The sequence below is a fragment of the Phoenix dactylifera genome, chromosome 17, assembly GCF_051530095.1.
Source record: "Phoenix dactylifera cultivar Ajwa chromosome 17, Ajwa_hap1_PhDact_Kaust_v1.1, whole genome shotgun sequence".
Classification (NCBI taxonomy): domain Eukaryota; kingdom Viridiplantae; phylum Streptophyta; class Magnoliopsida; order Arecales; family Arecaceae; genus Phoenix; species Phoenix dactylifera.
Genome location: NC_143206.1, coordinates 6,926,936 through 6,936,755, shown reverse-complemented (window position 1 = coordinate 6,936,755; position 9,820 = coordinate 6,926,936). Strand labels below are relative to the sequence as shown.

The window sequence follows — 9,820 nt, the reverse complement described above, 5'->3', positions numbered from 1 at the left end:
AGTGCAGCATGCACTCTTTACATTACAAGATTGTACCATATAACATGCTCACAAAGGTTTCTGTAACAATATATGCAACCCTGATTGTATAGTTTTCCTAAGTAATAGAGATCAAGCCACAGCATTTCCCCAACTTAACAAGGTCACCAGTGGTAAGCAAGTTGATAAACATAATGTCTTCTGACTTCAAACTGTGTTCTTCCAACCCAAAGGCTTTCTTCTTCTTGCTGCGTAGGTGGACACTTCTCTTAGCACTGGCGGGTTTCGGATAAGAAGTCGCGACATGATCAAAGATAACAAGAGATTTCTTAAGGGCACAGAATACATCAGCCACCTGCACTGTTTTTTTTTTTTGGGGGGGGGGGGGGGGGGGGGGGTGGGGTAAAATCGGCTACTCATTCATATAAGTCTAACATGAGTACAGCCAGCCACATCATGGGCAAGAAAAGATAACAAAGCAACAGGAACATCTGAAGCAGACGTCCACAAAAAATCCCCGGCATGTCGGGCTACAAAAGAGGCGACCCAATCTGCAGCTCTGTTCGCCTCCCTAAACACATTAACTGCCTGAAAGCCGTTCATCATCTGAGCCATCCTACTAGTCTCCCGTATAAGGGGGTGACCATTACTATACCTGTCCGCCCCTCCGATCCAGGCGATCACCACTGCAGAGTCTCCCTCAAGGTGCACCCGCTCGACGCCAAGTACCTGCCTGGCGTAGGATAAACCCTCCCAGGCTGCTCGCAACTCCGCCCCAACTACTGTAAGCCCTGGTGTACGCCGCCCTCCTGTGGCAAGCATCCTATCATAGTGATCCCTGATCACAAATCCTACCCCTCCAATCATACCATCTACTGACCTGCCGCCCATCTGTTCCCTGGACGATGGAACTAGAAGTGGTGGGGATGTGCTTAAGGGGGTAGGCCTAGGGGATAGCCGTTTGAGGAGGTCAAGTCAGGAAGGTCTATGAGAGCACTAGGGGCCCGTTGCAAGGATGAGAGTTTTAAGTACTGACTTGGGTCCAATGTAAGCCATACTGTTTGAATTTGATTTTAAAAAAGACAGCCTAGGAGTTGATAGAGAATGCTAGGCTTCAGAAGGTCACCTTGGATAAAACTACTTGGCAACCCCGAGAATACGGCCAGTCCTTACAGTAGGGCGGTCCAATCAATACGTATAGGATTGGTTCTAGAGGGAAGGGACCTGAGGGACAATTGGCAAAGGCAGAGAGATGATTTATCGAGCGGAGACGGTGAGAGCTGCCACCATTCCTCGGATTGCGCCTTCCCGGTGAGCTACTGCCGGAACGAGCATGGTGGTGCCGCCAAGTTCCCGACGAGGGGTTAGGAATCTGTGAGCCAAACCAAAATTTCCATTCACTATCACCCACCCCGCTTTGGTAGTCCTCATGAGATGAAGAGCAGCAGACATACCTTCTTCTTTGTACCTTTTACTTTCTCGTGATTTGGTAGGATGTACTTACGTTAGAGTTATATATATTATTGTTTTTAGTAAAAAAAGAAAAATCAAAAGTTTGGATGTTGGGAGTGGGAGAAGTGGATGATGAGCCGAACAAACAATAACATTCATGGTCATGCTTCGACCTGTGATTGGTAACCAAAATTCTACGCTTCGACTTGTAGTAGCAAATAAAAAATTCTGCGCTTCGGCCCTAGTGACAAACAATATATTTGTGCTTCAGCCCGTTGTGGCAAACCAAAATATTTGTACTTCGGCCCGCGGTGGTAAACTAAAATATCCATGGTTCGGCTCGTGGTGTCAAACTAGAAATATTCGTACTTTGGCTCATAGTGGTAAAGCAATGTGTCTGTGGCATTTACATGGTATCAGAGTGAGGTTGAAGCATGTTCAAGCAATACACGACTTTGATTAGATTTTTCGGAGCAAAGTTTTCGGAGCAACAGCTAGATTGTTGGTGGTTTTGAAGGTAACTATTCGGCATAGTTCTAGAGCTCCAATAATTGTGTATGTTGGCAAATGTATGGACTTTATTATGATTCAATATTTAGATCGTGATGGCTGATTTCACCAAAAATAACATTGCTATTTTTGCTACCATTACTCATCTTCAAAAATTGAATAATATTTTTTATTCAATTTGAAAGTTTATTGTTGAATCATAGCTAATGGGACAAGATTTATATGATATCTTAAAAAAATAAGAGGTAATACCAACAAATACTCTTAATAATGAGGTTGCAAAAAGAAAGTGGAATTTAAAAGTTTAGAAGATGATGCGAATTATTAAAGCTACAATTGATAGAAAGAATTATCTCCATATCCAGAAAGTAAAGGATCAAAAGAAAGCTTAGGATATTCTTGCGACTGTTCACTCAAGGTCAAGCAAGATAAGATATCAAGGTTCTTTCAAACTAAAGTTGTTTGAATAGTGAGTTTTGGTTCCAAGCTTTTCCAAACATCTCAAAAAAAATAAAAGCAAAATTAGTTCAAAGATGAAGATTTGAAGCAAGAGGAGCTAAATCAATTAAAGTTCGAATCATGTTCAGAAGACTTAGAGCATGGCAAGATTGATCAGCCCAAGGATAAATCAATTCAGAAAGAAGATTTGAAGCAAAAGAAGCTTGATGAAATAGATACTATATCAAGTTTAAAAGAGATCATGATTGAAGGACTAGTTGATTCTGAAATTGCTAAGAAAGAGTCAAATTAAGAATGCTATAGTTGATCTAGTTGTAGAAATTTATATTGAGGAGTCATATCATGTAAACAAGGCTTATATAGAAGCTGTCCAAGATGTTGATATATTTTGTAGTGATTTAGCCTGCCATAAGGATGAAGAGTTGACTAATTTTGAAATAGTTTTTGAGATCAAGCAACAAGAAGATATGTTCAGCGGAGATGATTTTATATTATACCTTACTGTATGATAAGGTTTTTGGTACACTGGTTAGTTTTGAAGTTACTCCAAAGTTTGAATAGTTAAAAGACTCTATGTACAAAGATTTGATTCTATATGTAGAAGCCAACTATATGCAAATACATGGAGCTACTCAACTGGAGGCATATGAATGTAGTCAAAGTTTTGTTGTTGATTTTACTTATTTATAGATAAGGGTCAATGCTTACAATGATTGTAACTGGAAACTTGATATTCCTTGATGCAAGCTAGATGCTCTGTGGAGTGATTGTTTAAAACCCCATTTCATTTTGATGAGCTCAAAGCAATTGAGTATATCTTGTGATTACTAATGAATTCAATTGAGTGTTTCAGTGAAAATCCTGTCCAAGTGTTTCTAGACTTGGTTCATAGTATTTTGGATAAGTTAAGAAGTCTGCATGAACCAATGTCTGAGACTCGAGTCGACTCCCGAGTATCACGAGTCGACTCCAAGCGTATCAAGGTCACTGGCACGAGCTCGAGTCGACTCCTGATCAGTACGAGTCGACTCCGACTGAAAACAGACAGAAGGACAGAAGAGCAGTTTTTTCAGGTCTGAGATTCGAGTCGACTCCAGTGGAATGCGAGTCGACTCCCAGCGGTACACACAGAAAAAGTCAGAGAGCGTTTTATGGACTCTGAGATTCGAGTCGACTCCAGTGGAACGCGAGTCGACTCCCAGCGGTACACAAAGAAAAAGTCAGAGAGCGTTTTATGGACTCTGAGATTCGAGTCGACTCCCGCAGTACGCGAGTCGACTCCGAGACTGTGCGACCATCGACAGACAGAAGACCATGTTACTGCCTCTGAGATTCGAGTCGACTCACAAACAGCTCGAGTCGACTCCAAGACAAGCTTCACGTCAAAAGGCAGAAGACCAACTTTCGGAAACTGAGAGCCGAGTCGACTCCAAGAAAGTTCGAGTCGACTCCAAGACTGGATGAGCCAAAAGACAGAGAATCAGGAGTTCGGGCTCTGAGATTCGAGTCGACTCCCAGGACAGTCGAGTCGACTCGAGTGGACAAAATTCAAATTTGGATCCACGGACTACAGAGGATGAGCCGACTCCAAAATTGCCAGGTCAGCGCCAGAAGTTGGCGAGTCGACTCCGGGTCAAGACGAGTCGACTCCCAGTCAAGACGGCAACTTTAATTCAAACTGGGAACAGTTGCCGAGTCGACTCCGGAAAAGCTCGAGTCGACTCCTGCTACAGCCGAGTCGACTCCTGATCGCGCGAGTCGACTCCAACCCACCAACGGTCACATTGTCAGGCTGCGCAGAGTGTGCAGAACGGCCAGAAAAAGCAGAGTAACGGCTAGTTTCCGTGGGGGTTGGCTTAAATAGCCACAGAAGACTGTAGCAAGGTAGAGAACACACATTCCACTCCTAGCATTCAAGTCTTCAAGCTCTCTAAGTGCTCTTCAACGAGAAAAAGGGAAGATCTGCATTTACTGCTCCACCAACATCTTTCCAGCATTCAAAGCTTCCTCCTCCTGCTTTCAAGTCGATCACTCTTTCAAGAGGAGACCGGAGTTCCAGAAGCCACACCTCTTCACCATCTTAAAAGCGTTTGAGGGCTTCTAACTCCTTTACGATTATATTGTTTTAAATCTGCTTTTTGAGAAGCTATCTTCTGTTTTCTTCTATCTCGTGTATTTACTTGATTCAATCGGGGGATTGAATCAAGGGGATTAAGGTTGGTTGGTGAGCCGGTTTAAAACCAACGAGTGTAAGGGTTTGATTGTGAGCCCGGGAAAACAATCGGGGTTGGTTCTAGTCGGTGAGCCTGGGAAAACCGACCGAGTTCGTTGTGAGCTCGTAAAACAACAAGTTCGGTTGTGAGCTTGCAAAACAACCGGCTGTAATCCAAGGGGGTTATAGTGAAATTCCCAAGTGAGACTTGGGGAGTGGACGTAGGAGCAAGGGTTAGCTCCGAACCACTATAAAACTTTGTGTTTGTAGTGCATTGTCTCTCATCTTCTTCCCCCACACATTACTCACAGCACTTAGCTTTAATTAAATAACTGGCTATAGTATTTAGTTAATCATCCACAAAGTTTTAATTAGCTAAGTTAATTTAAAAACCCAATTCACCCCCCCCCCCCCCTCTTGGGTTGTCTATCTGGGCAACATGCTCGATAGTATCTTGGCATAGTAACCATGGAGTCAATATTGAGGAAATTATTGCAGGGCATCGTCGATTTCAACATATGCATCAGAGAGGATGAGATGGTGAAGGTGTTATTATTCAAGGAAATAAAAAAGTTTCACTATTCAATTGTTGGTTTGACAAGTTGTTATATATTATTATTATAGTGGTAATAATGGTAATGGCTATTGTAGCATTCGACGTCATCGACTAATTCAAAATAGTCGGTATGAGCTTTGCAATGAAAGAAAGTTATGAAATTCATTGCCAAGTGCTGATATTATTAGGATTTCTATTTAGCTAGTTTTGATGACTTAAGATTTTCAAATCTATGTTAGGTTAAGTTGAATTTGATTAATATACTTAAGTTTGTTTTTTAGTAGAAGTGGGATAGTGACGTTTTATCTTTTTAATGGGAGAGAGTGTATGCTTTTTATTAAAAGAGGAAGAGAGTGATGTGAGAGGGAGAAAGGCATCTTGGGGAGGCGTAAGACTTCTTTAGGAGAAGGGAACTGAACTTATTATTTTTTTGAATGATTTATTTTTTCTTTTAATTTTTACTTCTACTACTGTTACTGGATTTAATTGGTGATCGTTCTAGATTATGGGCCAACGCATTTGATTTACATCGAATAACATACCATTCTACAGATATTTGCTCGCAAATTTGATAGGGCAAGGCTCGCCCTGGCGTGAGTCTAAAATCACATATCAATTCTTCTGAAACATGGTTCTCATATGAGTTGGTGAGCTAGCACCAAAAGATAAGCTTATTGAAAACAAAAAAAGACAAGTTTAAGAATACGATTTACGTCTCTAATTTTTTTTTAAAAAAAGAAAGTTAAAAAATAGAGATTGGAGAATCAATGGGTTGTCATGATATCCTTTCATGTCGCTCCTCTAACTGCTACATGATTCTAGGTGGGATGAGCTCGTGTTTATTGTGTGCTTCATTCTGTCTGTTAATGGCATATGCCCATCGAAGGTGGCAGCTTGCTAACCACTAGATGGGCAGCTTAGCTTTTAGGTGGCAGCTTGCTAACCATTAGATGGGCAGCTTAACTTTGTGGAGGATATTCCGTCACCTTTTCTTTATGGAGAATACATACATACATACACATATATACAAACATACACATATATACATATATACATACATATACATATATATACATATATACATACATATATATGTGTGTGTGTGTGTGTGTGTGTGTGTGTGTGTTTGTCTGTTTGTACATACATATGCATATATAGATACATACATATGTATATGTATGTATGTATGTATGTATGCATGTATGTATGTTTGGCCTTCATGGTGGAATACTCTATGATGGAATTAATGCTTCGCTTAGACGCTTTATTATTGTCTCAAAGAAGATATTGGCAATAGATAGGTTTAATTAAATAAAAACCTTATACGGACCTTAAACCTTTCTCTTTTTTTATATATTTAGAATTTATAAATTTTAGAATTTAATTCTAAGTATTCATTATTGACGAGCCATAGGAATTGCACCTACTAAAGAAACTAAAAGAATTATAGAAATGAGTTCAAATGGAGGATAAAAATCTCTTGATAAATGAATCCCAATTTATTGTATCTTAGTTATTAGGTCATGTTCTATAATCTGGCCTGATCTTATAGCTCAAAAAATTCTACACCATGACCTATATAGGATGATAGTAATTAGTGAAAAAAGAATGTTGTACAAATCCATGAATTGTCCCTATCTCCAATGGTGCAGAAATAAGAATCATTGGAATATTCTGAGCCATTCATGAATATTATAGCAACTATGATTAAGACATTTATGGCTCCAACATTAATATAGAGGTATGCGGCAACTACAAAATAGGAATATTCTAAACCATTCATGAATATTACAACAAATATGATGAAGACATTTGTAGCTCCAACATAAGTAAGGAGCTATGCAGCAACTACAATTCTAATACAATTCTAATTGAATTAAAATTTTTTTAGGTGCATTCATGTAGATATAGATAAAATTATCACAAAAAGAGTAACGGAAATTATATATTTTAAAATCATCACAAAAAATATATTCTCAATTTAAATCAAAAGATATTTCTCAACAATCAATAATTATTAGTTATTACTTATAGTTACTGGCCAAACAAAACAAAAAAAAAAGTTTAGATTTTTTATACTAAAACAAAATTTTAGAAATTTGTATGCATGTAGACAGATAAACAGAGATGGACAGCTAACTAAACAAGTAGATAGATAAGCGCTTGTTCTTGTGAATGCTGATTGACCACGGAATGCGTGTCGAAATAGAGACAAATGCAGGTAGAGAAGTATAACAAGGATCACAAAGGATGGACCCATCCAGCCATCAATCAATCGCAGCCGTCGGCCTCGCCCTGACACGCACAGGCAGCCCTCCCCTCATCCTGAGCGTGAGCGACATCACCTTATCCGGACACGTCTCCTTATTCACCACCTCGATCACGAACGTTTCCAACACGCACGCCGCGATCGACTTCATCTGGATGTAGGCCATCTCCTTCCCCAGGCACATCCTCGGCCCGGCGTGGAACGCCGTGAACTTGAACGGCGACTCCGGCCGGAACAACCCCTCCTCCAGCCACCTCTCCGGCCTGTAGTCCAAGCAGTCCTTCCCCCAGATCGCCTCCATCCGCCCCATCGCGTACGAATTGTACGACATGAACCACCCCTTCTTGACGGCCGTCCCGTCCGGCAACACGTCGTCTTCCTGGCTCTCCGTTGAGTTCGCCGGCACCGGCGGGTAGAGCCGCATCGCCTCCGTTATCGCCGCGTGGAGGTAGTGCATCTCCCTCAGCTCCTCGAAATCGAACGTGGTCTCGCCGCCGGCGCTCTGATTTCGCGCCCGAACCGACCGGATGTCGTTTAGTATCCTTCGTTCGACTTCCGGTCGGGTCGAGAGAAGCCAGAAGAACCACACCAGCGCTGACGAGGTCGTCTCCCGCCCGGCGAGGAGGAAGCTTATGACGATATCCCGTAGGAACTCCTCGGAGTAGTCCCCGTTCGCGACGAACCGGGAGAGCAGATCGTTGGCCCGGGGCGAGGGCGAGGGCGAGGACGTCCGGTGCTCCTTCTTCCTCGACCGGATGATCCGGTCCGCGAAGGCGTGGACCGTCGCGATCGATTTCCTCAGCCGCCGCTCCGATCCGATGCGGAGTAGTTTCTTGATCTTCCAGAACCGCGGGACGGCGTACCGGAACCGCCCGGCGCTGAGGTTGGCCGCGTCCTCGAAGGCTTCGGCGAAGCCGGAGGAGGATTGCTCGGGTTCGTCGGCGGCGAGGAAGGCCGGGTCGTGGTCGAAGGCCACCTTGCAGACGTTATCGAAGGCGAAGCGCTCGAGGACGTTCTGGAGATCGATGGCCCGGCCGTGGAGGGAGGCTTTGGCGAGGAGAGGGAGGAGCCGATGGAGGATCTCGTCCTGGACGCAGTGGACGACGAAGGAGCGGAGGGATTTGGTGTTGAACTCGAAGCTGGCGGTCTTGCGCTGGAGGCGCCAGACCTCGCCATCGGAGTTGAAGATGCCGTGGCCGAGGAAGTCGTGGAGGATGGAGGCGAAGCGGGAGCCCTTGGGGTAGTTATCGAAGTTGGAGCGGAGGATGTGCTCGACGTTGGCAGGGTTGGCGGTGATGATGCCGCGGACGCCGCCGGGGCGGCGGAAGGTGAGGGTGTTGGTGGGGCTGGCGGCGAGGACTTCGGCGAGCCAGTCGGCCATGCGGTGGCGGTTCTTGAGGAACTGGGGCAGGTTGCCGACGACGGGGTAAGGTTGGAGGACGGAGGATCGCCGCCAGTGGGGAGATATGGAGAGGAATAGATAGAGAGAGGAGAGGGAGAAGAGCAGGAAGAAGAGAATGGCTTGGGGAGAGACGGCGAGCTCCATTGGAAGTGAAGCGGGGAACATGATTTGGATGGTCGAGACTCAGGAGGAGGCGATTCGGAGGCCGACGAAAGATAGAGTATAAACGTACGGAGGGAAGGAGCCGGTGGGGGGATAATAACTGGCACCAACCTGGCCGATTTTTCTTTTTTTTTGAACGATAAAGGGTGGCTGAAAAGAGCCACCCAACTTTTACTAATAAAAATAAAAAATATGATGAGAACAAAGTAGTTAGAGTAATAAAAAGATAAATAATAAGAACCTCAACAAAAATTAAACAATAAAAAATAAAATATATTTTTAATTTTATTTTATATTATTTTGAAAATTAATATTTTTTATTATATAAAATATATTGCACATTAAAATTTTGAAGAGCAGCAACAGAAGCAATGGAAAATAGCTTGTTAAAAAGGTAGAGCATTTCTCACCCTCCTTAAACAATCCAAAGCCCGATGGATGGTTGTAGCCCGTTTCACGTCGCCCATATGTTTCGAAAGACGGAATATGGCAACAGTCTGAGTTGCCTCTTTTACTGCTCGCCAATCGAAAGAAGTTTTATGGACAGAGTCTGTCCCTGCTCCCTTTCTTTATGTACTTTTATTTCTCTTGACTATGAGCGTGAAACTCATGCTAGGCTAACATGGGCTACCGTAGTACAAAAAAAAAAAAAAAAAATCCATCATTGCAACAAATAACATATAATGATTTGAACTTATTTTGAGAAGTTTGGGGGAGTGGGGACCATGCAAGGCATCTCTTTCGTTGAAAATAAGACACGAGTAGGCCGATGCCGTTTGTTTTGATGGCCCGTGACCTTTGAAATTCTGGAACCATATT

The 9,820-nt window shown here is 43.0% G+C and overlaps 1 pseudogene across 1 annotated transcript; it reads right to left on the bottom strand.

Moving 5' to 3' along the window:
- Positions 1-7,298: 7,298 nt before the first annotated feature.
- Positions 7,299-9,201, bottom strand: LOC148699607 (cytochrome P450 CYP94D108 pseudogene; annotated as a pseudogene). The gene has a single exon (XR_015974377.2). The product of XR_015974377.2 is annotated as a cytochrome P450 CYP94D108 pseudogene (transcript).
- Positions 9,202-9,820: the final 619 nt, after the last annotated feature.